This window comes from Prinia subflava, chromosome 3 (assembly GCF_021018805.1).
Source record: "Prinia subflava isolate CZ2003 ecotype Zambia chromosome 3, Cam_Psub_1.2, whole genome shotgun sequence".
NCBI lineage: Eukaryota > Metazoa > Chordata > Aves > Passeriformes > Cisticolidae > Prinia > Prinia subflava.
The window spans coordinates 24,157,026-24,182,331 of NC_086249.1; the positions used below are offsets into that span (position 1 = coordinate 24,157,026).

Below are 25,306 nucleotides of genomic sequence, written 5' to 3' on the forward strand. Positions count from 1 at the left end.
CCACATAGTTTGTACCACAGATGGGTTGGCTTTTAGAATTACAGTTATATCCCGAAATATAAGGGTATATCTCTTTAGATCTTAGAAAGAGATGGTGCCTTTGAAAGCAGGAAATCCTGTTTGAGCTGAGATGACCTGGTTAGATTGGCTGAGTTGTGTACTAAGAAATCAGCCAAACCGGAACAATAAAAAGAGCAAACATAGAAGAATAGTGAAAACAATTACTGCTTTAAAACATGCTCTAAAAATTCTGCTTCTGGATTGAGCTGGCTTTGTTTCTGTAAGATCTTTGTATTTCAGAACAGACATCCTGCAGGAGAAGGAACCTTTTTTAGTTTGGACATGATATCTAGTTGTGCAATGTATTTTTTTGCACTAGTTTCAGTATCATTTACCTAATGAGTCTGAGCTAGAGATGTACAAAGCACCAAGGCAAGAAAATCTGTCCTGTGTGTGGTGCAAATGTTGCATGTCAGAGGGAAGGACAAGATTGCTCAAAAGCTTTGTTGGTGATTAAGTGAGGTGTATGTGTGACAGCATAAGAATCCCAGTTGACACTCCACACAAATTAAAATATATACATCTTTCATTAGCTGCTTGTCTGGGACTATAGCAGTTTGTAGAGTAACCTAAAAACAGGACTGTAAATATTGGATAAGTACATCCAGTACTTTAATGAGATAAAGTAACTGCCAGGGCTCTTGGGAAGGTAAGGGACAAGCACTCACTGTTCAGCTTTGCAAAATGTATTGTTTATCATGTAGGGCTCTATGGCTTGGAAATTACCACCAAGCCCCAGTTTCTCATTGGAGTGCCTTTGTGTTATCTCTTATTCATGACCTTTGCTGTCAAGACAATTTCTTCCTTTTAAGATTTTGGTCGAAGGAGAAAATCAATCAAACAAGTTAGTAAATTTATATAAGAGATAATGATAGCTATCTTCTTCACTTCAGTACATTTACAGCTTTGGCCTCTGCAGTTAAGATGAAAGGGTGGGATTTGTGCCTTTTTGTGGGATTTGCCTCTTTTTTGATGTATTTCTCCTCAGCCCAGGATGTCAACTGTCTCTTGAAGTACCAGACTGCTGAGGGGTTTCCTTCAGTATTTGTCTACAGAACTTGGTGTAGCATTAGGATATACAGTGAAGATCCCTGTAATAAGGCTGTGCTCTCTTTGTACCCTGTGGGGTTTTTTTTTGGTTTTTTTGCAAGTTGTCTTTACTTTCACTTAAGAAAGGCCTAAAAAGTGAACTGTGATGTTGGTTTGTCAAACACCAGATTTGTGTTTGTGCTTTTAGGTTTGGGTGATTGTAGATTGTCAGTTGGTGAGGAGATGGATCTCTGGAGAAATGGCATGGGGTTGTGAGGTACAGCACAGTAATAATGCTGTAATAATTTTATGTCAGGTGCATTTTGCATTTAAATGAGGAATTGGCATTAAGTCAAGACAATCCTAAGGTACTGGAGTATGTCTGGGTGAAGAAAAGGGCCAGTGCCTTGAACTTTTCCTGAGCAGTGTGAGTGATAATTAAAGGATTAGAGAAGAAGACAAAGGGTAGCTAGGACATATATACACAGTTCTCAATGGGATAAACACATGAATCCTGATTGGAACATGAATTCAGATAGACAACTTAAATACATTCTAATAAAAATTGTGTTATATGGTTACACTAGGTTTGTGAGATAACCTGTGCTGGCAAAGTGCTCTCATCCAGCACCACTTCTAAGGATAAAGACAAGAACTGCAGGATTTCTCAGTCCAGATTCATATTCTGCAAGATTTGCACTCAAAAAAATCAGTTGTGAAAGTTTCTGGAAAACCTTCCTTGAAACAGGACTTGTTTGACTGTGTAAGGGAAATACATGCTGAGCTGTGCCAAAGGTTTGGAGATATGGATGTGCCTGAAGAGAAATCTCTTCATGAAACTCAAAAGCATTTTTGTAGGATTGTGATTCATTCAAATTGTCAACTTCCTCCAGTGTCTTTAGTGCCAGTCCTCATAATGTGTTTGAAAAAACAATAGTATAAAAATAGCAATGATAAAAAGGAAAATGTTATAGTTTGACATAGTTTCTCTCCCAGACATCATCTTTTTTGCTGCAGAAGAGCTTCAGAGAATATTACAGTTCCTTTTCATTGCTTTCCCTGGAAATCACTGGACATGAGAGGTATGGTAGTCACATATCTCAAACCCACTGCTCATCATTTATTGCTATATACTGTGCCACAAACTGGAATACTTTTTCCCAAACCAAAAGATATTTGCTGAGTGTTTGGCAAAGAAGAAAGTTTTGAGGAGCCCTTCACTACCCAATAAATTTACAATAATTCCCAGCTAACACTTTTTTGCTTGGAAGTACAATTTCCATAGTGCACTGAAAAGACCTAAAGAATTTGCTGTATACAGGTTATATCTCTAGGACTCTCAGTGGCACCAGGAGTGAATTCCAAACCTCTGCACAGCTGAGGGTGATGGAGATTGTCTACTCTTTCTGAACTGGGTAATGCTCTCATAAAGTAGCATCCAGTAAAGTGTGCAGATCTCATGTGGAAGCAATATACACAAGTGCTGGGGCTGAACAGATGGCTCACAAGTGCAGAAGAAGCTGCAGTCAGCGAATTCTTAATAGTTTGCTTTAAGTATGACAAAGTTACTGCAAGGCAAGCAGGAGTATGGATTTCCAGCAGGTTTGTGAACTGCCCATGTGCACGCTCCCACTATCCAACAAACTGTTCTCAAAGAATGTACTGACAGCTGAAATCTAGTTGGAAGTGTCTGTATTAGTGAACTAACCTGGGAACACATATTTCCACACAGAGGACTCAATCATCTCCATGCAGAATAGCTTGACTGGTTTGTGACAAGGTTTTGGCCCATTTGACCCGCATTCTTTACGGTCCAGGGATTGTCCCCATAAATCAGTGTACATGGCTGCTCTGTTCTGGAGGCTAAGAGAATTTTAAGGTGTGAATCCAAGCTCAGCTCTAGAAGGTGATTCCAAGTGTGTGCAGTTGACATGGCGTAGCTTGTGTACTGTTGAGTAGCATCTCGCAAGCACTGTCAGAATCTGCCTTCAGACTCTTCAGATGTTGCAGGTTGTCCCTGTTGATCTTACAGAAGTGTCTCATCTTTTGTCTAGCCTAAATAATGTGCTTGATAGCAGTCACTCAACACCTTGTTCTTGTGGCTAAAATTGATTTTACTGCATCCAGGCAGATCCAAGGGCCCGTATAGCTTCTGTGGACAAATATGTTGTCAGTGAAGAACCCTGGTTGGCTGCTAGTTAACGCATAAAAAATAAGGCTGATAGAATTAATGAAAATGGAAGCCTTTGGAAAGTTTTTAATCATCTTTCTAAAGGGATGATGGTTCACAGTCTAGAGTGAAGCCTTAACGTAGTCCAGAAAGCAAACCATGTTCTGGCGTGCATCAAAAGCAGCATGACCACCAAGAGGACAAGCACAGTGTTTCTCCTGCTCTATTCTGCTCTGGTGAGGCCCCACCTGGAGTGCTGCATCCCTGTCTGGGATCCTTGGCACAGGAAGGACATGAACCTGTTATAGCAGGTCCAGAGGAGAGAAATGAAAATGATCATGAGGATGGAACACCTCTCCAGTTAAGGAAGACTGAGGGAGTTGGAACTGTTTGGCCTGGAGAAGAGAAGGCTCCAGCAAGACCTTACTGTGATTTTTTAATACTTGAAGGGGGCTTATAAGAAGGATGGGGACAGACTTTTTAATAAGACCTGTGATGATAGGTCAAGGAGGGATGGTTTTGAGATAAAAGGGGGTAGATTTAGACTAGATAAAAGGATTTTTTTTTAAATTTTTTTTTTTTTTTTAATTTTTTTTTTTTTAATTTTTTTTTACAATGAGGGTGATGAGGCACTGGCACAGATTGCCCAGAGAGGTGGCAGCTACATTACCACTTCAATATTGTAAAAATCTTCATTTGGCTTAACAATCAAATCTCTCCTGACTGCATTATCCCCAGTTCATTGATCCAAGAAACATAAATTATTTCTATTAAGCACAAACATTTTCAATAGGGATATTCTACATACTGTGCAAAACTTCAGCATTTTACCTATGTGTTTTATAATATTTTGATGATCTTTCCTTTGCTTATTTGCTCTGTTGAGGCCAAGCATGAGAACTGCATCTTTCACAGCATCTGCACCATTAGAAAACTTGAATTATTTTAAGGAAGTAAAATCTTCCCATCCCAAACAGCAGTAAAAGTCCACTTTGTCACAGCAATATCCCAGTGATGAATGTTCAAGGGCAAAGCTTTGATTAATGACAGCTGCAGTTTGGATTTCACTGATGGTGATTTTGTACCTCCTTCCAGACAGCTGCACACTTACTGCAAGTATCTAACTAGACATATTTATTATGGTAGTTTGGTTAAATAGTCGTATAAATGAAGCATATGGATACTTGTATAATTTGCATCTGCAGCGTGTGACTATTATGTGAAGTAGGCTTCTACGAGAAGAGTATCCATCCTTCTGTTGAGATATTATTTTGTTAAATTAGGAAGGTCTCTGATTGGGTTCCATAGAAGGGAAATACCAGTCTACTAAAGGTCCTGGGGCATGAAGGGATGCAGTTGTTCTCCATTCAAAAGCACATTAATACACTGAAAGTTGTCCAGTGATTTCAGCTGCCCCTCCAAAATGTTGAGTTTAGCAAAAAAATTAGCAACTTTTGGGTGAGCATAGCAAACTGTAAAGCAAGTATACTGCCTTCTATTCAGTGTTCTCTTCTTTATAAATGTGAAAGACTAGTCAGCAGTTGTGGTCCTGGGGTTGCTGTGCAGGATTGTAACTGTAAATAGGATATTGTGGTAACTGGGTAGGAGTAGAGCTGAGGTGAGGCTCCTAAAATGACTGGTTTCACCTGTAAGTTGTTACTGTAATGTAATTAAAGTGGTGGTTGTGCAGTGATTGTTGGGAATTTGTATTTTGCACGCAAGTAAAGCTGTAGAGAAACCATCAATATGCTCCATAACACAAATTTTGGCGATTTTATTGTACAGATGTTATTTCAACTCTGAGTTGTGTTACGTGATGTAAAGTGTGTCTTCCTCCACTTTATACCCAGGAATCTCCTGCAAAATAGAAGCTCCATTTCTATTACTCCCCTCTACCATTTTCTTTAAAAATTAGGTTTTTGAAGCTATCTATTTACAAGGTATTTGTTATTTTATATGCAAAACAGAAAGTAATATAATAAGGTTGATTATGCACATTGGCAGATACCAAACAGACTTCAGGCACTTGATGTGCTACATTCTCTGACCTTGTCTCTGCCTCAGCAAGGATTCCAGCCCTTCTTGGCCTGTCCATGCTTGCCTCCTGCTTGCCCTAGGTGTCTTCCCCCACCACGTGCTGTTACCTGCAGCATAAATCCCGATTTACCTTGAGGAAACAGGGCAAGAGTCTCACCATGCAAAAGGAACCGCCCGTCAATTGTTTGGTGATTGTAGTCAGCAGCGTTGCAATGCAGAGGGAGATGCACAGACCAATTTATGGCTTCAGAATTAATTTCTCTTGTGAGTTGTTACTAGCAGGTAAGGTGCAAAAAGCACTTGCTCGAGCACTCCTTTTTTTGTTCAGGGACTGCAGTCATGGGGGTTGTAAAATCCTACAAGGTGGTGCTAGAGTTTGAAACATCACTGCAGCAAACAAGAAGGTTTTGAGCTACAGAAAGTGCCCTGCTCCCACATCTCAGCAGATTCCAACAAATTAATGTTAATTCTTTCTTTGTCCTTTGTGTACTATTAAGTGCATTTTCTTCACAAGCTAATAAACCATAGTGGGGTGATAGTGTCTAAAATAAAAGTAAGTTAAGAAATCTTTTACTTCCTATTGTTTACTGTTTTTTGTGTACAATATGCTGTGCTCCTTAGGACAAGTAATTAATGCAGGTGATGTGGTTTTAGGGTGGGTTTACTCTCGAGGAATGGTTTATACTATACTAATTTTTTTTTCCTTGCTTGACAAGGGCTGGGAACAACGAGTAAGAGTTGTCACCAGGTGGCACCATTAACCTAAGTTATGTTTCAGTGAGGTGAATGCAATGAAGTTTATGTTCAAAAGGAATTTAGTAGAGAGATTGCTCTTTTCACCTTCCTTCAAAGTAAACACACAGCACAGAGAATAGGCCAAATACTTTTCTGTTCACTGACACATGAGATTATTTCATGCATTTGCAGTGCTATAATGTGGTGAAGATCCTTCCCTGCTTTGTGTATGGTAAGTAAAATGCATGCCTCTATTTCTCCAGAAAACCCTTGCCTGCTTAAGAATTTTGCAATGTATTTCACATCTGACACATCGAAAAGTGAGATTTCCCCTAGTGAAATCCCAGAACAAGTCCAGGGATATCTCAGATGAAAACACTCGTGTTTAAATATAGTTTGAACATTTTAAGACTATATTCTATGAAGCTAAGCAATAAGAAGTCGATTTTCCTTACTTACAGTGAGTAGCACCATGGGCAGTGCAGGGGAGGTGATGAGCCCTATCCCTGGCTGCTGTTCCAAAGTGGTGCTGGTGATGCCGTCCCCCTCTGCACCAGAACTGCTGCAGCCTCCATCAGCTTGTGCTTCTTCTTGCACTCACTGGGTGGTGTAGCTGTCCTCTGAAGCAAGGAACAAAACTTTTCCCCTTGCAGACATTGAAATAGCTTGAGTTGAAAAGTTAGAGTTTGTTTTGAAAGGGTCGGGTTGCTTTTTAAATGGCTTTCAGAGGATTTTATCAGCTTGATCCTAAGATTGTAAACATGGTGGTGTTTTTTCTGAACAGTGATATTAACCTAATGGCAAGAGATTAGGATGACCCTTGGGAAACAGCAAATTCTTGCCTTCTGATCAGGTATTAAGAAATGCAGACCATTAACTAGTTCTTTCTGAATATGCTGGAATATTTAAACTTAGTGGTGTTTTAGCTAGCAACTCCGGGATACTTTAAAACATATTTGTAGGGTGCAGGTTGTAGTTTCTACTTAGCTCATAAAGGTAAGCAGGAAACCAGAGATTTATACTTTAAAGGATTATTTCATGAAATTTTTATTGGAATGAAACCACAAATAGTTTTTGTTCATGTGAACTGTGTGAATTGTATGGTCACATCAAAGCAATAGGTTGATTATACTGAGGCACATGCTCCCTTTTCAGTGATTTCAAGGGTGTTACTGGGTACCAGCTTATTGTACTAAACTGCAAGTCATGCTGTAATTTAGGTTATACATATATTATGTGGGGTTTTTTTACCTCTGCTTGCTTCTCTGGTCAGCTGTGAAGGTCACTGATTATGCGGTCTTTGTGTCAGTGTCCAGTCCTTGTATTGAACAGAGGTAATGGAGTCTGTCCTTAGGAATACTAAAACCCTGAATGGACTAAGCTCTGAGGAACGTGATCTAGTTACCCCTGCTTGAGCAGGGAGGTTGGAGTAGGTGTTGTCCAGAAGTGTCTTCCAATCTCTGCCACTCTGGCTCTGTGTCTAACAGAAGAAAGGTCTTGGCAAACAGAACTTTGGAATTTCTCTGATTAAGCCTGTGTGGAAACTGCAGAATTGTTCTCAGGTCTACCCCTTGCTGGTAAAGATAAGGGCAATATTCAGAGCATGTGGAAAGAAAAATTCTCTTGAGATTTACATTTTGTTGCAGTTTTTTACTGATGTTCAATTGCAATGAATTATTGCAATTGACCATTGCAATGCAATAGATGCTTAAATTCCAATTTGTCTTCAGCCCCTAGCAAAGCAGAAAGTGTGCAAGGTGAATCTACCAGGCACTGAGCAGCTGTGGAATTTTTTTAAAAATTTTTGGGGGGTTAGTTGCTTAGGGTTAGAAGGTAGCAAAATTCAGCAACACAATATCTTAAAGAAAAATGCCATTAAGGATCTGGCAAAAATATTGTCAGTTCTAAAGCATCCTGTGTGTACACTCAAACCTTTTCAAGTTTTCATGTGCTGACTCAGTGAGCATTTTAAACAGCAGCAGTAGCAGTATTACTGCAACCATGTTCCAAGGAAGAAAGTGATGCAGGCCTTGTAGGGAGAACAATATCAGCCAAGTAGCGTTTTTTGACAAAAGAGGGTATTGCCTGATGTCGATTTTATTGGTTTATGTAGTAAAAGGCAAATGGAAACAGTGACATTATCAAATGCATCTGTGGTCAAAAAAATGTTATCTTTTTTCACTGTTTGAAGGATCCAAATGGGGTATCAGGAATATTACTCCTGAGTCTTGATAGGACTTGTTTATTGTTTTCCTGTTTCTCTCACTTTTAAATGGAGACATGGATGTGGCAGCAAAAAGGAAATAAATCTAGTGTTGTAGATATCTTTATCTAGGATGCTGCTTTCAGTAGAATCCTCAGCACCCTAAAGCCTGTAAATCATGTAATAACATAAATCCTAAATGTAAATCCTAAATTCCTTGGTGTCATAAAATACTAGCAATACTTCAAACCATTTCTTTTCACTATTTTCCTGAGGGGTTTAATTTTTGTATTTCCTCTGTATGTATTTCTCTGCATTATTTCACATTTCTGGTTTAAATTGCTTTGCCTTTTCTTTTCCTTTTTTTCATTTTTTAATTTTCTGTGGTCAGTAGCAAGGCATTGATTTTGTACAGGCATCATCTGGATTTCCCGCAAGTACTGCAAGGACCCAAATGTTTTCTTGGATGTGATGCTGCAGGCAGCTGCCTGTGCTTATAACTGATTCTGTTCCTGACAGCTTTAAATTATTGCTGTTTGCTTGCCTGCAAGCCTTCACTGAAATTCTTGCACAAGCCCACATATATCAGGAAAAATGTGGGCAAAAAAAATGAAGAAAACAATTTATCCATCACTGACAGTTGAGCAGTGCATAACAATCTCTCAGTGGCTGGTCAATGGTGAGCAGGGGCAGTGGCAGTTTCGTAATGTGTGATTTGGGGTCAGAATGTCTATAGGACCTGCAGACCTCCTATTTGCTCTTCAGAATTTTATCTGCACTCATATAGACAACCAATGAATAGTTTATATTTCTTTTTCTGTTAGGAGTTTGCATTCAGGTTATTATTTATACATTGCTCATCTGAAATGTAGCAGAACTGACGGGTGGTTTTCTGACTGGAATGGAGTGGATCTGATTTCAATTAATCATTAACTTAAATAGGGGTTTTTCTGGAATCCTCACCTGGATGAAATTTTTTGTGAGTGGTTTTTCTTAATTTCTTTTTTAAATGAATTGACAATAGCTAAAGTTATTTATAAATGACATTCATATTTGGCAAGGACTGCTGACTGAAAAATATTCATAGAATATATCAGATTGGAAGGGACCCATAAGGCTTGTCAAGTCCAACGCTCTGCTCCTCACAGGACTACCAAAAGTGAACCATGTGACTAGGACATCATCCAGACATCCTTTTAGCTCTGACAGGCTTGGTGCTCTGGTCATAGAATCACAGAATTATAGAATGTTAAGGGTTTGAAATGGACCTTAAGGACACCAACACCCCCTGCCATGGGCAGAGAGAACTTCTGCTACACCAGAGGTTGCTCAAGGCTTATCCAAGCTGGCTTGGAACTCTACAGCCTCTACTCCCTAGCCAACCTGTTCCAGTGCCTTACCCTCACAGTAAAAAACTTCCTCCTTTTAGCTAACCTAAATTTCCCCTCTTTCCATTTGTGGAGTTCAGTTTCTTTTCTGAATACTTATGGGGAAACATAAAGGCATTTTAGATCTATCTCTGGACTGGTCAGTAGCTGGCTAAGTTTCCTGTTTGGGCACTGGAGATGGATGTATCCACTGGTTTTCAGTGTGTGGTACTGACCAAGCTACTGTGACTGGCACAGGTTTCCATTCTGGCTGCACTCTGAAATCTGATTTTTCAATCATCTCTTACTCTGTAGGTTTATTAATCCAACTTAACCGAATTCTGTCAACTGCTCTATTCTCTCTCCAAGTAAAATAAAATGCAACAATGCCTGACTCATGTTTGTGTACCACATTTTCTGAAATAGGTGTAAATTTGTATATTTTTCTGCTTTATTTTACTGGCTACACATCAGATACCCAAGAACTTTCTGGAAGAACACACTCCTAACATTTTCACAGGAATCTCTGTGGTTTTCATATCATTGGTTACACTGAATCTTAATTGATTAAGTCCTAAATCAAGCTCGAAAAGGATGCTGATCACCCAATTTTTTTTCCATGGCTACAGCTCAAGGAGCTTATAGTATAAGGTAAGGAGAGATGGACAATGCAGCAGAGCCAGGCTCTACAGAAGATGCACAGAAAGGTGGGCATAGTGGTGTTTGGACATGTTTTTATAAGATCCAAATAAATTTAGGCTTATAAATACGCCAAAGAGTGGTATCTTCCTCATGGGAGTTAATAATTAATTTGAGTGTTGGAAAATGAAATTCTAGCTCAGTTCCTGTAGCACACAGCTATTTTCAGTGCAGTTGGGAAGCACTGACTGTGCACTGAGGGGACAGTGCACAGTGCAAAGTCAGTCTCAGCTCTGCTGCTGCTGTTCCTTTTACACCTGAAAACTGTGTCATGGGGAACCCCTGGAGCTTGGTCTTCAGAAAACTACTCTGAATCAGATTCCTTCCTGTGCCAGCAGACATCCTTTCAACCAAGGAAAATATTCTGCCGCCCTTGAACTGTCAGCCTGTGAGATGGAACAGCCCAGCTCAGTGTGTTTGCCTGAGTCTACTTCTCAGAGTCAGCGGCTCTTTGCTGACCTCCTGGCCGGGACAACGGCTTCTTACCTGCTCTCGAGCCTATTTGTTCTCTTGCAGCTCTGCTACAACTGACATTTGCTAGGAGTTTAGCTCTGAATCACCTGAATACACAAATCTTTCTGCCTATAGTTTCACCGGAAGGTGAACACTAACTGAAAATAAATTAATTTGGCATCGGTGCCTGTGTCTCTGCTGTGCTGCCTGGGTGGGAGCCAGGGGTGGGTGAGTGTGTTCATTGAAAGAGGTTCCTCCCCAAACTGTATTTGTTAGTGAAACCCTAACTGTGATGCTGTGCTTGCCATGTAAGGAGCAATGGGTAATTCTGTAGAAGCTTGGTAACAACAATCACATCTGTACAGCTAGGGATGCTTTCTATGCATGATGTTTATTTGATTGCTTTTTTTCTTCGTGCTTGTCTTCCTCTGTACATCTGTACTCAATACGTTATATTTGGTAAACTCAGACCTATCAGATGAGAGGGGAAAAAAATTCTCTGGGGTTAGTTGGTTCTAACATTCAATATATCACTTGGAAATATGTCATCTAAATGTCTCTGTTTTTAAACACCATCTTTGGCTGAAAAACTGGTTTCATGGAGAAACCTAGAGAAATGAATGCAGAAAAATAGAACATAAAAATCCTGGAAAATAAGAGGCAGTATTGCTCTTCCTTTCATTCTTGTTGTCTGCTTCTGGGAATTAGTTAGATTAGGTAAACCTAAAAGACAGGAGAGGAGAAAGAAAATACATCCAAAACTCATACTTACATTAACAGAACAATATCCTGAAAGGGAAATCATGCCAAATGTTGCATCTGTGCCTTTTGCAAGATGGTGATAAAAAAGCAAAAGAAATCTCTCCATTTTCAAGATAGCTTCAAAAAGAAAGCAACCAGACATGGAACCACCTCCCACACCTCATTGCCAGCGGCTCTTGCATGTGATGTCCTTGGATGCCCAAAAGATTAGCCAGTCTCATCCACCTGGCCCATGTCTCAGGGATCAAAGACATTTCTCCATCTACAAACTTGAGCTCGTGGTAAGTATACTTTTACTAAGTTGTGCAATATTTTTATAAAAAACAGTGTTACAGCTTTTTTTGTAATTGTACTGAAGCACAAATTTGTTTGTGTCTATGAATTGTCATGAATTAATGAAAAGAAGGAAAGGCTGTAGTACAGTGTAAGAGGGATAGCTTTGTGAAGGCTATTATGAACTACAAGAGTTGATATTCCTTTCTTTTCTTTTTCAGCTCTCTGAAAGTGAAGAGGACAAATTGAAAGTTACAGTCAGAGAAGATTAATAGGGATATCTGACTCTTGAGAGGGCAACAGTCCTCTCATGTGGCAATGCATTACAAACAACAAAAAGGTATCCTTTAAAATTACTTTGTGTTCTCAGTAGGAGCAGACAGAGCACGTGCCATGGGAGATTGACATCCACATTTTATTTTCATAGATGAGGAATCTGTTAAAAAATCACACACAAAAAGCAAAGAAAGGCAGATCTAATCTGTGATTTGGTGGTCTCCATATCATATCCAACCAGTCTGGAAGTTTCTTCTGCAGTAGTTTTATTGACTTAATCAAATGGCAGTTTTTGTTTAGCAGGTGCATTTTCCTTCTCTTTTGAGGTAAAAGGCCTTCCCAGTTACTAAATGTCAGTTACAGTTCATTTACAGCTGAAACTCAGAAATTGGATGAAGTTTCAGCCTCTCAGTGGTCATTGACTCAGGACTAGACTGAGCAGAGAATAATGCCACTTCTTGACAGCTGGAAAGGTATCTGATTGTCAGCTGCAACCTGTGAACGATCAAGTCTAGGACCTGAAACCAAACAAGAGTTTTGCACTTGACTTGTGTGAAATTCATGTTTGTGTCTGGTTTTGCTCTGGTTTCACAGACATTAAATGAGAGTCTACATTTATGGTGGCACGTCATCAAAATTGCTCTAGGCCAGCTGGATACCACAGGCCTTTCTTAAATTCAGAGAAGTATTACACTGGATCATTAAACTTCTAATTTAATGCTCATTATACCTGAAGAAATTATTTTCCTCTCTTGGTGCTGTGTCCTTTTCTGCTTTTCTTACTGCAAGTTTAATAACTACCAAGCCTTATCTTCCTTTTAAGAAGAAACAACTGCTTTTAATCCAATGAAAAACACATATTCTTGAGAAATCAATGATTCTGTCATCTTAAACTTGCTGCCATCAACACTGAAGGTGTAAAGTTTGATCTCATTTGGATTCTGAATTACTGAAGGTCTGAGACATCAAAATGTTTTCGCTAGAGGCCAAAGAAGGTGGAACAGTCTTCTCTGGTCTCTTCTTGTTGACTTCTCACAAGATTCTCTATAGCTAGGAAGCTGTGGTCCTTGAGATGTCTGTGCTGACACTTCTTCACAAGCCCCTTATCCACTTACTCAGCAACTGCTTCTTAAAGTCTTTCCTGGAGTGTAAGTCTGGCATTTTCTGGATGTACCTCCGTGTAAGCACATCTCTATCTTTACTGGTTTCCCAGCTGAATTTCTGCTTAAAGTGGGTTGATAGAGGCGAGTGAATCGAGCACACAGCTGGGCACTCCTCATACTCTTCTCTATTTCTAGATGTAGCTGACTGTCATTGTGGAGGGACTTCACTGCTCTTTGTAGAGGATTTAGCCTGTGCAAGAAAAGGGTCACGTTCTGAGAAATTAAGAAAAATCATCTGTGTGGCAAGAGTGACATGGAGATTTCAGTAGCTCATCCAGGCTTTGCTAGAAAGCCACGGGAGTTTGGAAAGAGTCTTCAAGTAGGATTGAGATACATGATGTCAGAGGAGGTTTGTGATGCAAAAAGTCTATAGGGCCAGTATTACGAAGTTTGTATAAGACTCTTCTGTTTTAGCTGTGCACTGTTATTGTTGTTTTACATGTCAAAGACACTTCCTGCTTACAATATAATTTTAAGATCCTTGTTTCTTTCCTGTAGCACTAAAGATATCCCAGGGCCTCAGGCTACATACTTGGGAGAAGAATGCTCTTGGATAATGTGAAAATAAAACTGGTTACTTAAGACCAAATGGACTATAGAAATGTCTTACACAAACAGAAGTGAAGAAATGAAAACCAGACTTCTTCTTACACCTAAATTAAATGAGAGAGGTCTCTGTCTGTCTGTATCTCGCAGAGTGGCTCTAAATGCTTTCCTGATGCACACCTTCTGAGGAATTCTTTTATCTGTGCATGTCTTACATTTCAGGTTTACATGCATCAAAGGGAGCCTATTCCTGGCAGAAAGCATTAGCTGATCTTCAGCAAGTCCCTTAAAGGATCTGAATGGGGTTAATCTTTACCCTCAACACATGTACTACTTTTCTTCTCATACTCATTCAATATGTTTCAGTCATTTAGCTAAAATGAGGGGTCTTAATGTCTTAGACCAAGCATTAATCTCCTGCAGTACACTGGCTATTGAGTAGCTCTTTGACTTAATGAATATTACCTTCTCTCTGATTCAGTGTCTCCCTCCATGGGAGTAAATATTTTATATTCGAGCAGCCTGGGCTAGTGGAAGGTGTCCCTGCCCACGACAGGGGAGCTGGAACTGGGACATCTTTAAAGTCCCTTCCAACCCAAACCATTCTGTGAATCTCTGTTGAATATGCTTAGTATGAACATCTAAACGGTGCAGAGGTATGCAGATCACTGAGACCAGTTGGGCTGGTAATTCAATAGTTTAGATACCATCATAGATTTGGGCAAAGGAAGCCTTACAAGCTTTCTTTTCCTATATAATGGCAAAAGGCAGAAATCAGATTGAGAGAGATTCCTGGGGAAATATTCTCAGAATCTTGATGAAGGGTACTGGGAAATCACAGAAGGAAGGGCAGAGGAAGAACTCAAAGACGAAAGAGGGGCAAAAAGGCAATGGCCTGAGGAAATTGAATTCAAAATCAGCCCACTCAGGAGCAGAAGAAAACATGGCCCAAAAACCAAAGAAAAGGTGAAAAGCACAGAAAACAAATGAGAGAAAAGTGATATGATTAAAACTTTGAAGAAAAATGTCCATGACAAGAGGAGGAGAAAAGGAAATGCATAAGTGAAAGGAGGCCATGAGAATGATTGTATATAGCATCTCAAACTACATGATTTGTCTTTTTCAGATTTTTTCTTATTTCTGTATCAAAGAAGGCACAATATTGCGAAGTAAAGACTGAGAGGGAAGAGAGATTATATATGTGTGTATAAGTGGTCTAACTGCCTTTGGATAGGGTGGAATAATGATGGCTAGTGAAGGAGAATACTATCAGCCAGTCACATTACGAGTTTTACTGATAACTGACGTATTTTGAAGTTATAATGGCAGGGTGAGCTTCAGCGATCCAGATTTTAGAGGTGCACAGTGACCTACTCTGAGGTGGCTGTCTGAGAGTTCTTTTATTATCAGTGGGAAGAAATAACCTCTTTTTAAGAGGTTGAACACTACACTACAGAAGTGTTTCCCTGCAGGGACTGAGTCCCATTTGAAAGGTGGGCCAATAATGCATATTCCGTTTTATCAAGTGTTCAAAAATATTCCAAATTTTCATTATAATTGTTCCACGTTGACTGTTTCAAATGGCAGTACTGTATTCCCCTCTGCTGAGACACTCCTCTTATCTTCCCTCCTGTCTTTCTTTTAACATGGGAGACACATTAGGGATTCCATTCTTGCAGCTCAGCTCAAAGTAGAGGAGAGCTAGGATAGGAAAACTACTGAGAACACCTTGGATACTATTATATGATTTCCTTGGCGTTTAATAGCATTCCAGAGATGTTGAATATACCCACTTGTCTGACTGCAGATATTGCCAAAACGGTGATACAAGACTTGTAAACAACTTGGTTTGAGAGGACTTCTTTCTCAGTGAAAATTTTTATTTAAAAATGTGCAAATACTGTGACGGTTAAGTTGTTTTGGGGGTCTCTATAGCTTGATATGTTTGATAAGCTGCTTTGGATGTCGCCAAAACTGGCTGAGCTCCAGAAATGCCAGTTGCCTTTTTCAAAGGATCTGAATGGGAGCTGTCTCCTGGGGATACCTTGAGACCTCTTGAGAAGGTCTTTGGGTAATTGCAGCTTCTGTTTAACTGAGCTGCTGGATGTCTAGGAGCTTTGAACAAATAGTGAAGGTCAATGACAAAATAAAAAAGGAGTGTGTGAGTAGGAGTATATATTGTTCCTCCCCACCAGCGAGGCAAAGGATGTGAACCAGACTATATTTTATACATTGTTATTTCTGCTGCAAATCCTTATATCCAGCCCTTCAGAGAAAGTCCATCCTAGTTAGGCACAAGATAAGTGAAAGCCCAAGTTCTGCATTTGCTTGTGACAGAGTTCTTTGTGTAAATCATTCTGGCTTACACTCCCACTTGCTTTTAATACATCACTTCAGAGTTGTTACTTTTTTATGATGGGTAAAATGCATTCAGAAGATGCACTGGATGTTTCCCAGTGTAACACAGGTTGTTTGCAACAGCAGAAAGAAACTGAATGTTGTCTCCTCACAAGACTCCTCCAAGTCAATGTTGCCATTTGTCACAGTCTGTGCTGAGTAGCTGGAACATTCACAGTCATGAGAAGGAACCAGGCTGTCTCCTACATTTATATTTATTCATATCAGACAGATTTGGATGCCTGCAGTAAATTTGTAGGTTCTTGCTTCTACCTGTCCCTGTGTGTCAGAGTGGATTATTCCACAAACTTTCAGACTGACAAATCATTGACATGCATGCCTCAGTTTCCCTAATTGTCAAACAGGGATCATGATACCTGTCTGCCACGGGCAGTGTTGTGGTGGTTGTCTGCAAGTAAGAAATTTTTATCTCTAGAAACACTTTTGGAGGGGTTTTTTGTGTCTGTGAGAAGGTTAATTTTTGAATAAAGCCATATCTGAGGAGAGTGAGTAATAACCTGTGCTGCAGGAACAGTGAGGAGAGGGGGTTTGGGGACGGGTATTATAGTAACAGGGCTCTGAACTTAGAATTCTGAGTTGCATCTTAGGCCTGAGGTGATATAAAAACCCATAATCAGTCACAACCATCTAATTTCAGAAATGCTAACATGACTTCTTGTGATATTCATAATGAAAAAATAAAATGCCGTGTGTAAAAATGGTGAAAACATTCACTTTTATTCAAGATATTAAATGTAAAATCATGAAAAGGATGAAATAGTTTCATTTGTAGCATTCAGTTCATTGCTCAGGAGAGGTAAGGGAAAGCAGTCAGGACTCTTGACAAATTGGTGTGGTTTAATATAACAGGAAAAGAAAGAGAAAAGGAAGCAATTTGAAACAGAACAAAATCTAAAATCTAACGGATTCTTATTTCAATCAGATGGCAAAGTGTTGGTGTACTTTTTTAATAACATAGATGCATTCTTACAAGTGTTTTCATTTGCCTTTTTGATTATTAGTTGAATTTGATGGTCTTAGAGGTGTTTGATGATCTTTTCCAACCTAAATGATTCTATAATTCTGTGAATCATAGTAAAAATTACATTTCCTCACAGCTTTCAAGCCAGTTGTTAGCACTGATAGCCAGATTTCAGGGGTTTGGTTTGCCTGGGTTGTTACCTGAGACAGGACAGTTAAACACCAAGTTGGGGCTTATGCAGAGGGTGCCATGAAGAATTGCTGAAGGATCTCTCAGTATTGCTGGTGAAGCGAAGAGTCCTTCCTGAGGACTGACCCATCCCAGACCCTTCCCTTTATCCCAAATTTATGTGATGATCCTGATAACTTGGTTTGAGCCTGAGTTCCCACTAAACTTTACGTCTTGGATCTCTGCTGCCTTTCCATGGACAGAAATGTCCAACTCTACCCACCTCTTTGCCCTTCAGTCTCTGGGATATGAGATCTACTTCTACCAGGAAAAGTCAGCCAGCTGTAGTCCCCCAGCTCCCTGTCCCTGCTTTCTGTGAGGGCCCATCCTGGTTAGGTGTAACCTCCAGTTTTGAGTAACTCCTTGATGTGGTGCAGTGGCTCATCTGTTGAGGGATCCGTGAGAGTAACCTCAAAGTCAGCCCTACATGTTGATATAAATACAGATGGCAGGTTTTGCCTCTCTACCTGTGTAGGCTGTGGATATATTCTTTCAGTGCAAGTGTCTTTGAGCTGATATTTTCTCTCTCTAGTTGTAACTAGAGATAGAAGAACAAATTATTTTTTCCTCTTATGGTGATATAAATGTGGATCAACTTCCCTGGGTGCAGATTTACTCAGCATAGATAACTCAGCAGCCTGCACTTGTATCAATTCATACTGATGTGATCTGCTCCCGTGGTATGCACTGTGCTCTTCTCACCAGATATTCAACATTTGGCAGCATCAGGGAGTTCGATAATTTCTTTTTATTTTGCATCTGTGATTGTGTGTGTTATGGATGCTTCAAATGGGTGCAACCTTGACATTTTCAGTCATTCAGAGGACATGAAAAGTGTGGAAATGGTTTAATTATCTTTAAGCACTTTCTGATTGAAGATATTCCACTCGCATATCATGCTCCACAGAGATGCAAAGCTCCTTTCAAACGAGTTACAAGACTTTTGCTCTGCTATTGAATTTTGCTTTCTGTGATTGCTTTTTCTTCCCTTCAGCCATCCCTATCTTCAGTGAACCTATTAGTCTTGTACTTATAATTCTGAATGTATCCCTCTGTACGTTGCAAGTCAAAGTGGCTCACTCTTCAAATGTCCTTCAGTAATATATTGTGCTCACGTTCTCCCTGTGCCACGCAGTGCATTCACCACAGACTGAAACAAAATACAACAAAGCTTGTGCCAGCATCTTCCTCGAGAGGTCTTGAATCTCTCTGATGAAATTTGCATGTGGGAAAATTTAATTAATCTGTTTAGTTTCTCCTAAAAGCAACTGAGAACACTATAAGCTGCTATTTAAAATGTCAGCGCTTCCCGTAACTACCACGCAGCATGCCTTGCATGGCCAGAGTTTTCCATTGTATTCAATAATTAAAGCCTTTTAGTGCAAGAAAGATGGTTCTACTTAGCCTATGTTGACTTTTGCACACTTTCTATCTTGTGTGTGTCCTGAGACAGAGCTGTTTCCCAGCTGATCATTACTGCCTGCCAGTGCCTGTCTTCAAATTGCGTTAGACAGATTTGTGTCTCTATGCCGTGTCACAGGGAGTGTTTTTCATATCTCACTCTTGTCAGAGCATATAGCTTTGACCCTGACCCTGTTCCTGTTAAACTGGAGAAACTATGCCGAGCCAACAGTTTTCAAAGTTGTAATTGGGTTAACCAAACACAAGTTCAGTAAAAAAGATTTTGATGCCCAACATCATTTACATCTGGGATATGATGCTTTATTCTTTCTGAGTCAGCCTTTCATGAATGCTAATGGTCCTCTAGCTAGGAGTAGAGTGACTGCTAGCAGTAGGCATCTCCCATTGCTTCTTGGAGCATTCTGTAATTGTTTGTTATTTCTATGTCTCCTGAAAGGCCCTGCTGTTACATCAGATTTACATTGGAAGTAATCTGAACTTTTGTACCTCCATGATGCTGATTGCCTCTAGAGAGGTTCAGAAAAGGTGATTCCACTTCAGGGAAGACTGTCTGCTTGTGAGACTCCACTCTGTAATAAGCTATCAGCAGTGATGAGGCTTGACCAAAGTCAGAAATTGTCATAATCCCATTAGTTTGCCTTGCTGAAAGCCCATAGAGAGCAGAGGATAAGAATCTCAGATTAAATATGCTGGAAAAGCTACAGTTACTTGGGTGAGGCACAGACCCAAGTCCTTTATGAAGTTCTCTCTGGGCCAAAGCAATAGATCAGCATTTCCATTCTGTCTCTCATTTGAAAAGTGTCGTCTGTGATTGCCCTGTGTCCCCTCAGGCAGTGTTCTCTACCTCAGTGTGTAGAAACCATCTCACCACCCCACGAGCATCTGGAAGCAGTTATGGTGTGTCTCTGCTCAACCTTGTTCAGGCTGGATTCCACACAGGGTCCCTACACCAGACACACCATCTACAGTTATGAACTTACCTACCTTCACACACATCTGAGAACTAAAAACTTCATTAAACTTTGTTATGACAAAGAACTTTGGCATGAAATTCATAGGCCAGATGTACAAAAGTACAAAGGTCCCTAGGTGCCAGTAATTTCAGCTTAACTGGGGTGGATTTGTGGACCAAAGATTTGACATCTCACAGATTTACGGCTTCCAGGTGTTTTTGCCTTACAAGAAATCATGGTGTGGTATGTGTTGTCTCAGAGCAGCCTCATGGGGCTTCAGTGCAGATGACAAAGGTGTTTAGGCACTTGTATCTGCAGGAGAGCACCTCCTAGAATCTTTAAAATATTTTTGCACACACTGACTTTTGGTGGAATTTGAGTTCTTACAGTTTGCATGTGGTTTTGTAAATCCCACTAGCCACATTGCTGGCTTATTTATGTGCCTTCAGAAATCTTGCCCAAGGATTCCTGGTGCAGCAAGGATCATAAATCTCTTCATACATATAATTCCACACTTGTATATATAACAGCAAATATCACAGAATCTTCCACTTTGTTCCAAGCAGATATCAGACCCAGTTTAACCTCATAACTCAAGTCATCATTTGCATCAGTACAAAGCAGGCCAGCTTTTTTTGGTTCATAGTTGTGATTTGTCTACTTAATGACACTAACAAAGAAAACCAGCTCTAAATTCAAATTAGCCAGCCAGTCAAGAAGCCTGCTTTAATTTTTAAGGGTAAAAATGCTGGATGTTATCTGATTAGGTCAGGTGAGCATGAAGTATTTGAAAACTGCTACCTCTGGGACAAGTCACTGAGAATTTTGGTATAATGGAGTCTGTCACTCAGTGCACAGGTTCTGTAGCACTGTACAGTGAGTCAGCAGTCCAGGTAGGGAATGAAGAGTGGGGGCATAATAATTCTCATTGCCTAGAAGTGGGTCACCCATCAAAACAGTTTCCTAAGCAGAGTAAGTCCTCTTTTAAAGCCTTCTAGTAGAGATGTTGGAACAGTGGTCCTGGGCAAACTTACCTCATGGTTTCATCCACTGTACCCTTTTAAAAATTAAATTTCCTGGCTGTTTTGTGAAGGGAGCATATAGCCAGGCTTTGTTTTATCTTTTCCTCTGTAACTGCAGTGCTGTTAACAACTCTGGCAAATATTTCCTCTCCTGTATTTTCATTGTTGTCAAATACTTGCAGAACTGCAATTTTGTATGCATTAAATGACTTGCACTAGCATTTATGCAGCATTGCTATGTATTCACCATGTATTACTTCATTCTGTGAGTATTATTATTACCTGAGTATTACTGCCTGGCTTTTACTTTTTTCCAGTTGACTAATTTTTATCTTAAGTTTCAAAAGTCATGCTGAGCCTGCCCTGCTCAGTAAAATCAATACAATCATTTCCATTGCCACAAGGTCTGCACTGCACTGCACTTTTAGAGGTATTATTGCAGTAGGGTGGGGGGCTCTTTTGCGTGGGTGATGTGTGTGCTCTGTTTCTGTGTCACCCAACAGTCCTGTCCTAGTCCTAGGGAGTGGCTTCAAATGAAACAAATAATGTTACATTTTATTTCTTCTGGATCTAGTTTTTAAATTTCTTTACTTTTAATTAAAACAAACATGATTGTGTGTTATCTTGTTTAAGATTCAGCTTCTTTTATCAGATGCCCATGCAAAATATACAATAACATTAAGCAAAAACCCCATTTGCTCTCTTTGTTCTCTCTCACTGTCTGGTAGCTGCTCTTGATTTGGGAACTTTTAAAAATTTAATTAAGGTACAGGTGACATCTTTCAGCTCTTCTATTAAAAATAGTGCCCTGGGAACATCCAGGTTCATTTACCTAGCTGTACTGTTTTTATATTCTTTTTGCTTCTCCACATAGCGCTAGATCAACCATCCATTCTTTGGTCAAAATGTATGGATAAATATTATATGCTTGTTGCAAGTCTTTCCAATTATTCTATAGATTTGCTCTGCTGAAATGTCAAGTTTAAAATAAGCCTGCTGGCTTCCTTTCATTCCCTCTGCCTTGGAAATTTGGCTCAGAAAAGCAGCATCCATCAATAGATTCAGCTGGAGCTGAAGTGCCAAGAGCTAGCAAAGTCTGCTCTTGGCATAGCCAGGTGTGCTGTCGTGAGCAGGGCCCTTCTTCTCCATGCTGAACTTTGAAGGAGCCTCTGCTGAAATTTGCAGATATGGTTTTGTCCTTTTACTTAATTGCCTCCACATTTTGAAGCCTGTAGTGAATATTGGCTTGACTGGCAGCAGTAATCAAAGAGCAGAAAACTTCTCATTTGTGTCTGCATCTACAAAGCTGCACCTGCAGAGGCCTCTGTGCAGTGGGGTTTTTTCAGTTTCCAGCATTTCATGAAAGAAACAAAACCACTTTTCAAAATCAGCTATAGAAGATGTTTCTCTTGTGTAAACTGGGAGTACAAAGAATCATCTATTTAATAGAGATATTGTGAAGATTAGGTAGTAAAATATTTAAAGATCTTTGAAAGTGTCTGTAATTATGTTCAGTGAGTACAGCTTAAATATTTTCTTAGTTCTAACAGGAAACAGAAACTCAGAGTGGATGTGTGTAACCTTCTTACAAACCCACTTTCACTGTTCCCACTCTGTTTTAGACATAGAGCATTAGCAGCTTTTCCCAGGAAGAATTCCTGGTTTTCTTTCATTATTTATGACTTACAAAGAATAATTGATGTCAAATATGTCTGTTGGCTCCTGTTCATTACAGTTACCAGTTTGGCAGTGATTAATAAAATATATTTTACTTTAGTGAGTAATACAGACTAATACAATGAGAATATATATAATATTATAAAAAGAAATCATAATTTTTTCAGTCCCTTGAGCTCTGCATTATTTTTTGCTCTGTGGCTAAGCTATATTTTTTACCTGTACTGTTTAGAGCCGTGGTTATCAATACATGCATGGCTCAGAAGGTGTTGCCATTGTATTGTATTTGCATTTGCACTCTCTTCACAGGTCAGAAATTTCAAGTTTTATGTTTTTTATATTCCTCTCTCACTCTTGCAACTTTTAATCTTTTCCTTCTCCCCTTCTGAAAGCAGATTGGAAATACATTTTCTGCCTTGGTCCCTTATTAATTTGTGCCCTGCAGTGTCCCTTTTTTTTGCCTGTTCTTAGCAGGTTGCAGTAAGAGTTCAGTACAAACAGCTGTGAGATTATTTTGTGGTTGGCTGTACCACATATCTAAGCATCACTCTTTCGATGTTTCTCATCCTCCAGACTATGCACACATAAAGCCTTGTGGTTATTTTCTTCCTACAGTGTCCCTTGCTTTTCCTTTCTTTGATGTTTCCTGATAGAAATTTCACACTATACTTTTCCCTTAGGTCTTTGTTTTAAAATCCACCTCTTAGGTGGTTTTATTCTACATTCATTCAGTAAAAGCTGTCAACTCTGGGTCTCCTTTTTCCCCTTCTCCATGCAAAATGAGAAAAATCAGTGTTTTCAGGAATTCAGGTGCAACTCTCCAAGAGGCAGTAGTACATCCCACTTGGGTGACATCTGTGAAATATTAATCTTTATAGAATTAGAAAAATCTGCTCCAGGAAACAATATTCTTTCATTTTGTCTCTTGTTATTTGCTTAATGATGCAGCAGCTCGCTACACCTCTTGAACACTTACTAGAACAGTGATAGGGTTTACAAACTAAATTTAAATCTTCCTATTTCACTGAAGAGGAGAGAGAAAGTGGTATATACTTCTTCAGGGGTGATTGGCCTAACTGTCATAGGCACCTTTAGAAAAGTCATGATCTCATGACCATTGATCAAAGACACTGCCTTACAGTGGTTTTCTACTAACTGATTTGTAATTTTTAGTGGTTTTATGTCCACTGAATCTGAACTGGCAATAATTGGGCAAATGCAGGCAGAGAAACCAAAGATGAAATTGTCTTATAAAGTGATCTGCTGTTTCAAATCTTTTCCTGTTAATAGATGCTGAGACATCAGTAAGGTAGAATATGGAAACTTAATCCACTTACTGTCTGATATATTTTGTGACAAAACGAAATTAGTAGTAAATTTGTCCTGGATTCTTAGAGTACTGAGAAAGTACATTTGTATCACAGGGTGAGAACAGCTGGATAATGAGGAACAGAGATGGGAGCAAATGAGGTGGAGTGTTTTAGGCACCCTACTACTGTGTGAAAGAGAAGTAAAAAAGGTTGCTTGAAGAAACCCCTACTTTTCTGTGAGTTGCTAGTCCTTGATCTTGAGCTGTTTCTCAAGAATACTTTTTATTCAGTGTAGTATGACTAAGAAAAAAATCTTGCTTTGTCTCACCTGTTTGATTACCTTTTATACCTTTAATTCAATTCTTGGCATTCTTAGTAGAATGATAAACTCTTAGGGGTGAAAAGCTTCCTTTCAACACACAGACTTAAATTTGTTATACTTTGTTCTGTAAGGTACTGTGGTGTGAATTTGGCAGCTTGGATATTTTATTTGTGGTGCTGTCTTGGGTTATTTGATCATTGACATTGATTATGTCAATGGCATTCCTGAGGGTGCTCAGTGCTGATCAATTTGTCAGTAACAGAGCGTTAATGATGTTATTGTAAAACTCTTTTTGTTTGCTCCTACAGGAGCAGCAGAGGTCTCTGGTTGTTTTTATGGTTTTGTGGGAAGCTCTTCTTGGAAAAGTTGTTCTGGAGTAGGATGGTTGTGTATGTTGTGTGTGTGGTTTGTAGTCCTAGGAAAAAAGGGGTATTTTCCAACAGATTGGTTTGACCTTTTTTCCAAAAGGCAGCCGTGTTGGTGTCACCCAATCTTCTCCACCTTCCTAAGATTTGTCAGGGTCCACAAAGCAGGCGTGGAGTGTGCAGGATGGGTTGGCTGCAGGTGTGTGAAACTACATTGTACAGAACTTTCATTCATCTGGGGTCAAATACACTCTGTCTCAGAGCACTGAGACTTGAATTCTTACAAGTGGAGAGAGACAATATGTGTTCCTTCCTCTATCAATTTACTTGCCTTTCTTAGGGCAGAAATACCTTTTTCCCATGGCACAAGTGCCATGCCAATGCCTCAGCTGGCTGACTTTAAAACCAAACTTCATTTAGGAGGCAAAGATGAAATTGTAATTCATCTCCTCCATTAAAGGAAAGATGCAAGTAGAATGAGAGAAAGTGGATGGCTGCCATCCTTTTCTTTCACAGCCTTGCAGGAGCTTCACAGGGCTCAATCCCATTCCTGAGGTTGCCAGATGGGCTTTCTTGGGACCATGGGCTTGGAAGTAACTCTAGAAACCTTGCTCTTTAAGTGAGGATAAGAAATAAATACTTTAAATGGGAAGAACTTTCACAGTCAACAACAAAAAGTAAGGGTGTGCTCTCTGTTCTGCTGATGCCACTGATTTCAAGATCTACTGGTTAAAGGAGAATATGCAGAAAATTTGATATGGCTTTCCAAATGATTGCTGGAGGCCTAAAAAGGAGGGAGAAAGATCTGCTTCTCATAAGAGCTGGTTAAAAATGGAAAAAGTTTCATTCAATGAA

The 25,306-nt window shown here is 39.6% G+C and overlaps 1 protein-coding gene across 5 annotated transcripts in view; it reads left to right on the forward strand.

Moving 5' to 3' along the window:
* Positions 1 to 25,306, forward strand: part of DLG2 (discs large MAGUK scaffold protein 2) — a 994,479-nt gene that overhangs the window by 33,148 nt on the left and 936,025 nt on the right. For 2 of the 5 annotated variants that reach the window (XR_010079973.1, XR_010079975.1), the window contains exons 4-5: positions 11,629 to 11,796; positions 12,010 to 12,128. The exons of 2 other annotated variants lie outside the window; for them this stretch is intronic. The gene's annotated coding sequence lies outside the window, so the exon portion shown is untranslated. The remainder of the gene's footprint in view (positions 1 to 11,628; positions 11,797 to 12,009; positions 12,129 to 25,306) is intronic. One more of the 5 variants, XR_010079974.1, reaches the window with a different exon arrangement.